Here is a 7,621-nt window from a genome sequence, read left to right as displayed (position 1 = left end):
TCTCTCGCCTCGAAAAGATCATAAGGAGGAATTTAATGCAGACACAATGGCTTTTGAGAATCCTGTAACGCGAAAAAATTTACGACTCTTTAAGGAATTTATAAAGGAGTATTGCTCACCAAGAGACATGAAATATGAAGATTTCCTGGACAATGATAACTTTCGTTTGAATGAAACTGGAAAACAACACTTGTCGAGATTCATCTACAGACAATGCAGATCCTTGCTTGATTGATAGTGAGCTAAGATAACGTTGTGAAAAAGTTGTTTCTTTGTTATTTGAACTTTATGCAATTTCAATTGAATACCTTTCATGACAAAAACTGTTTTCTTTATAAAGCTGCCTGAGAGACCACCTGAATTGGAAATTACATGTTTAGCGTCTGTTTGTTTTGTTGCAAAATAGTAGAAAAGATTTGAATTAAGTTTTCAAACCAGAAGCCTTTATCGAAAATGTTATTTTCATTCAGGCTTAGATTACACATTTGTAAGTTTTATTATCCGTATCCCGCTATAGTAATAAGTAGAAACAGTCAGAATTTTTTTAGCTCGTTGAAGTTATGTAATATTGTAATAATGTAATAATTATGTAATAATAATATTGTAATAATGTAATACTGAGTATTTAATTCTAATTTGTAAGCAGAATGGAGAAATAATCTTTTTGACTAATTATAACAAGTTTTAGGGCAAGACAGCGGATCAAAAAACTGCGATTAGCAAACAGCATATTCGCAGTTAGCCATATCATAGCCCACAAAAACGGTTTGTTCTACTTGTCCTACAGGCATTTGAAAAGGCATTTAGAGCACCGGCTACTCAACGAGAGAGGTACTAAAAACATTTCAACAATTGGACGAAAAAATATTTTAAATCTGGGAGCTGAGAGAAAAGTTTTCATATTTCTTTTTTCTTATTTGTAGCAAAGGTGATTAAAAAATTTGAATGAAAATATCTAAAAATTTAGTTCACATAAACTTTGTTATAAACTCTGATTTTTTGTGAAAAACAGTTTTGGTCTGAAAACTCAAAAAAAGGATAGCTCAATATAAGAAAAGATTAATTTCGTCATTGCCTAACGAAACTTAGAGTTTCGTATGTGTTTAAGTATAATCTCGGAAGTCACTTCGGTCTGGAATGTCTGATCATAGGTCAGTTCGCTCTGAAAGGTCTGATCATAGTCTGTATATAGTCTGGAAAATGGTCTGAAACTGAATCTTATCATGAGCGCACTACAGTCTTGAAGGAAAAAGGTTTTGAATTTCGTGCTTGGGTCTTATTTAATTTAAACTGTTTTTTGTGAAGTGATTTTGTTAAGAAGGCGAAAAACCACAAATTTTGACCACTATCGAAACTCACGATTTCTTTATGAGAACACATTTGTATTCATTCTCTATAGATATAATTCAAAAAACACACAACAGCAAAAACATGTTTTAAAGCAACTGAAATTTGATGAGACTAGGTTACTTGCTGAACACAATGAGAACAAGAATTCGGAAGGAAACAATAATTCCTTTAAAAATATTAAGAGAGAGACTTTAGAGCCGTTAGCTATAAATTGAAAGCAGTAAAATTATCCATCTAAACTACCATAGAAGCTATCAAGGCTTTTAATTGACTGAATTTTCCGAATGACAACAAAAAACAACAATATGAGGCAAAACCAAAAAAAATGACAAAATGTTGCGAGAACCGTTAGATCTATGTCTTTTTATTGTTTTATAACCGTTAAAACTATGTCTTTTCATTGAATTCATTAAACACGTTCATTTGATCATTCTTCTAATGTCAGTTGGATACATTTTTTTGTGATTATTGGACAAAGGAACAGATTAAAACAGAAAAAAAAAAATTACAAAACTCTTGGAAACTTTCACAGAATTTTTGAGTAGGGAAGCCCCAAGACAGTCATAGAAAAGTAGGAGATAATTCGTTAAATTTATTAACCACAATAAAATGTCTTTTTTCATTTTTTTCGGTAGATCTCTAATAGGACTATGCTACATGAAGAGAAATAAGATTAAAGTTTTGCAACAATCAAAACTTCGCTGGCCTTCTCCTAAAACACATGCATTCAACAACATAACATCATTGGAAAACAACTTAACGCGTTGTATTGGTTCATCTAAAGCTCCTAAGGAACCCAATTGATCTATGATCGTTTAAATGAAGTCAGGAGACTGTAAAATTTATGAAAAACGCAAAACAAAAGAAATCATTAGAAGTTCAGAAAAACATTGTCAAAGCCATAAACACTTTGAGCTTTTTCTGATGACAAGAAATATATCTAATTAGCCTGCTTTTGTTGTAAATAGAACCAGTCTTTCTAAGAAGCTTGATTTAAATTTATTCTTGCCAGTAATCAACCTAAAAAACAAAGAGACCTAAGCATTTTGAAAAAAAAAACAATATTGAATTTCTATTGATTATAAAATTCCGACATGAGTCCAAACCTAGCCCTGTGCACGTTCAAGAAGATTTTTAATTTTTTTGTGTTAGGAGAACAGATCAAATAGAAAATGAAACACTTCAGGAAACGGAAAATAAATGACGGATTTTTTAACAGTTTTTCGAGTTTTTTTTTCAAAAAGACCGGAAATTATTTAAATCCGCTAGACTCCTATAGGAAGTGAACGTGCAACTAGCCTTTATTGGACGCTTTCAGAGAATGTGACAACAGCGTTAAAGTCTCTATTTCCAGCATTTAAACTAATTTAGCAAGTGATATACAAAAGCGTTTTTAGAGCAATTTTTGATTCAAGCAATTCTGAAACTCTAAAAATTTAGTTAAATTTTTATCCAAAAACGCGGATAAAACCAACCAGCAAGCCTCCGCTATCTAAAACTGAAATTCATATTATTGTCGTTAAAACATGTTGAGAAATGTTATCGATATTGCCAAAAATTTGGTCAAAAATACAAATAATGTGAATAAACACAACGGCTTTTTGTCTATGATTCACAAAACTTTAAACCTCAATATCTCACTGAAAAAAACGACAACAAAAAAAACCGTTTTTGATTCCGAGCTGGACTGGCTTTGTAATGATACCAGTCTTAAATCTCTACTATGGGTATATCGATCGGCCCAAACTGACTAAACAAAAGAAAAACCAATTTGAGTATATAGTTCCTCCCCCACAAGTGGGTCGGCAGAACAACAAAAATTTTAAAGTTGTGATTATTGTGTACCTGAAACCGAGCATACCATACTGGTTTTTCCCCTACGTTTAAAGTCAAAAATATGGAAGGTCATTTTGCTCTAAAAGGTCTAACTATAGTCTGTACATAGTCTGGACAATGGGCTGGATCTCAGTCTGATCATAAGCGCACTATAGTCTGGAACATAGTCTGGTACCGTCTGATCACAAGTTATCTTGGTCTCGAAATTCTGATCAGAGATCATTTTGTCTGGAAAGTCTGACGAGAGGTCATTTTCGTCTGATCAGAGGTCATTTCAATCTCACAAGTCTGGTCATTGATCAATTTGGGCCTGGAGCTCAACCTGGGAACATGGGAAATAATCGACACGGGCATGAAGGAGAGAGTTGCAATATTGGTTAACAACTAGCACTTTCAGATATATTTTATTATTTTTTTAAAATTATTCGAGAAAAGATGCTTTTCAATGGAATTAAGATGCTATTTCTCTGTGTCGTCATTAATAAAACTATTCAACCTTTTGGAAAAGTTGCAAGGAAAAATGGTCTATGGAAAAATGATTTGGGACTTTTCCTTTTTCAGCTTGGACTTTGGAATGGTAATCACGAATTTTCCAAACAGAAATGCGGAAAAAGAGAAAGAAAGGAAGGAGCGGAAACAAAACGTTGGATACGAGAGAGGTTGCTAGCTTTGAAGCAATAGCACTCGGAACTTTTATAAGTTATTTTAATTAATTTTATTGAATAATTGACTGGGAATACGATTTTAATTTAATTATATTCAATTTTATTCGATTTTGTCTTCTAAAATGGTAAATATAATCTATTATAATTGCAACATTTTATGGCATTTTAATTAATTATAATGATACAAAAAAGAATTTTCGTGTGTGCGGGTTTCCAAATTTTTGCTTTCATGGCAGTTTCATAAGTTGTTTTCAAATTCTTGCAATTTTTCTCTCGCTTGTTAAAAATTAGGGATCAAATTGTTGATAATCAGACCTACACTATTACAATTAACCTTGTTCTATAACTTTGAACGAAGTAAGGCGTCAGATACCGGTCCTATAGTTTTGGGGAATGAGGCTCGATGTTGTGACCTCTGGTTTAAATTGATAAAAATTAAAATATGAAATGGGATATAAAATAAAGAATTAGTGGAGTGTATTCTATCAATTTTGCATTAGCAACAGTTATAGTTTCTTGGAATTACAATGGTTCAGTACTGAAATATACTCGGTGCTCAGTCCTGGCACTTTAACATCGCGTTTACTCCCATTTACTTCTATCCCTCTAAATTTTTAAAAGAACGTTTCTAATAAATCCTCCAAATTTTTCCACCTGTTCTTAAAATTCTGCTCGAGTACAATTTATAGCGTAAACTCTTTGACCTACTTTTTTAGTTTGCGAAAACAATTTACAACTTTTATGTGTCATATAAGGTTCGTTGTATTTTAACTAGGTTGTGGTAAGTAAGCTATGGTAAGTAAGTTACCATTTATGGTTCGTTTCATGGTGAGTGAGTCAGGTAAACCCGAGTGTACACAGCAGTAGATCTTGCCAACTAAGTAGTCCGACATTTGTTTGTGACTTGTCAGCAGTTTAAACTGATCGACAAATTTGGAAGCACTCGCGATTATGATTGCTAAGTTTAACAAAATTTAGCTAGGTTGATAACTGCAAAAGTGATTATAAAATCTTAAACAACAAAATTTTTGATAGAATCTTGTCATTGTATATCCAAGACCCTTGAAAAAGAAAACAAACGCTTTGACTGGCCTGACAAGATTTTTTCCTTGAAAATGAGAAAGATTGGATCTAAACAACTAAATTTCCCCTCAAAGAGATGTGACTTTTGGTTGAGACTCCTTGGTTATTAGTGGCGTTTAGACACCTTTATCTCTTGTGTCTAGAGGGAGTTGCGAGGTTGGTTTAAGATTGAACCTCGCACCCTTAGCACCAATGGGCCTTTTTGTCCTTATTAATCAGTTCTAGGTACAGATTAATTGTTTATCATGGAAACATGTAAGGTTTAAAAACTAACTTTTCTTGGGTTCTAATTTGAATAAATAAATTTTTTTTCAGTAATGACATTGCTATTATGTTGATGCTTTGCACTGCCATTTTGTTTTGCGCAATCTACTCATTTGTTTTTGCACAGCAATAATGGATTGAATTCAGTGTTCTTTTTTTTAAAAAAAAAGTAAAAATATTTTTGTTTCAGCATACCACATTTCTGATCTCTTGTGGGGTTAACCTATACTTTGTGTTGTGTTTCCTTTTCTCAGCTGAGCTCAGAAAGCTGCAATATTATCCTGTATTTCTGATCACTCTTATTGACACTGTTGTAACTGGCCCAGGATCTGTTTTACTTTTCATAAATGGCGAAACCTATGCTAGATATCAGCATCCTTATTCAAAAGGGAGCGACTTCGGGTGGTATACGTCTATTCAGAAATGGTTTTTTTCTCTCACTGATATAATATACGCGCTGAATCCTTTTTGGTTCGAATGCTTGCCGTTTCTGGTTACCGTCCAGCTCAACCACTACTCGGCTGGGCCACTTAATGTCGTGTTTGCCTATGAGAGGTGCGGCGTCTTGTTCTTTGATCTTATCGACTCTGTCTTTCGTTTAAAAAACAAAAATAGCGAATCTCTCTTATGTTAAATGATGATTAAAAACGACGATATCAACCAAAAGATCATTAGGGCTTTTGTCCTTTTTAGCTAGAATGAGACGACGAAACAGACGTTTTCATATGTTTATAAACCAAAGATTTCTCAACTAGGTGAGTGCTATGACACATGTCACTTTCCTCAGTTGGGGCTAAAGGGCTAGGGGACTCCGAAAAGAGGTACAATTTCAACCCTGAATTTTGTGAATCATTTTTGACTTTCACAACTGACGTGGTCATGTTTCTCTACTTTTATATGCTAAAGTGAGTTAAAAGGAAAAGTTTTGTGTCAAATTTTTTTCTTCTGCAAACTTTCAAAATTTTTTTCAGAATTTATCAAATTGCTCGCAAAAAATTTAATCACATTCATAACAGAATGTACGACACTTGTATGCACAAGCCGAAAACGCGAGTTTTTCCCATATTAGCACAGCCTTCCCCCATCTGTTATGTGCCTATGGCAAAAATAATTTAAAAAAATACGACTGACTACCTATTAAACAAACTGTTTGTGAATAAATTGCTCCCGCCTATTGTTAGATTTTAGAGAGCAGTTTTTGACTTTTTTACTTATCTTCATTTACGGAATAATTCATCAAACATAATTTTTTGATCGCGTTTTATGGTTAGTGAGTTATCATGGAAAGGAAAGTATGAATTTCGAAAATTCATGCTCAAGGGCGGTATATAAAAATTACATTTTCCCTACTGGGGTGCTCATTAGCTAATATAAACAATTCTATGGATGTTCACGGATGGGATCATAGGCAAATCTTATTTAGGCGAAACGAATCTATGTAGCCGTTAAACGAAAATTTTCGGGTTTTTCCCATTATAGCCCCCCCCCCCGCTTAGTGGTGAGATAACCTATAGTCCCCCCAATCATGGTAAATATACCATAATCGGGGGGGCTATAATTTCATGGGGGGTTATAATGGGACAGACCCAAATTTTCAACAAGAATTTTGTTACAAATAGTCTGACAGTACATGAACCACCTAAAAACTACATATCAAAAGCCACCTGACGCCATAGAGTACCAAAAAGTGTCCCTAACTATTGACTATAAATAGTAATAGCTCGCAAAAAAACCCGAGCATTTGCAGCTTTTCATTCTACGTCAATCTCCTAATTATGCAAACAATTTTACTAAAATTTTCCCCCATTCTCCATAAATTCTAAAAAAGTTTTGTCTATCTCACCTAGCAATTTTTTTAACAATTTTTGCGCACCTCATGAAGCACCTATTTTAAAAATGGCAAATTTTTTTAGCTCAAATTTATCAACAATCCATGTGAGCTCTGAAAAAATTTAGTCTAGCATGTTTTGAACTAATTTTGCGCATTTCCCGTTAAACTCGGTATAAAAGTGATGGACTTTTATCTGCTCAAATTCATCCCCAGTCTTGGTGAATTATGAAAAAAAAAATTTAGTCTCGCTCGCCTGACACGTTTTCATAACGCATTTTGCGAAGTTCGCAAATTGCTTTTTTTAAATGGGGTATTTTCATCAGCTCAGTTAATGTGAGCTCTGAACGAAAAAATAGTCTAGCTCGGGCAAGACGTTCTTTTAGCTTTTTTAAGAAAATAAAAAGAAAAGGACTTTTAGTCTAGGTCGCCTAGCACTTTTTTATTACGAACTTTGCGAATTGCGCGAAACACCCGCTATTAAAAAAGGTAGATTTTCATGGGCTCGAGTTCAACCCCAGTGAATGTGAATTCTGAAAAAAAATTATTCTAGCTCGCCGAACACGTTTTTATAAGAATTTAGCAAATTTTGCGA

Source organism: Convolutriloba macropyga, chromosome 7, assembly GCF_964194025.1.
Source record: "Convolutriloba macropyga chromosome 7, txConMacr16.3, whole genome shotgun sequence".
In the NCBI taxonomy this organism is placed as follows: domain Eukaryota; kingdom Metazoa; phylum Xenacoelomorpha; order Acoela; family Convolutidae; genus Convolutriloba; species Convolutriloba macropyga.
Note: the sequence above shows the minus strand (reverse complement) of the source record.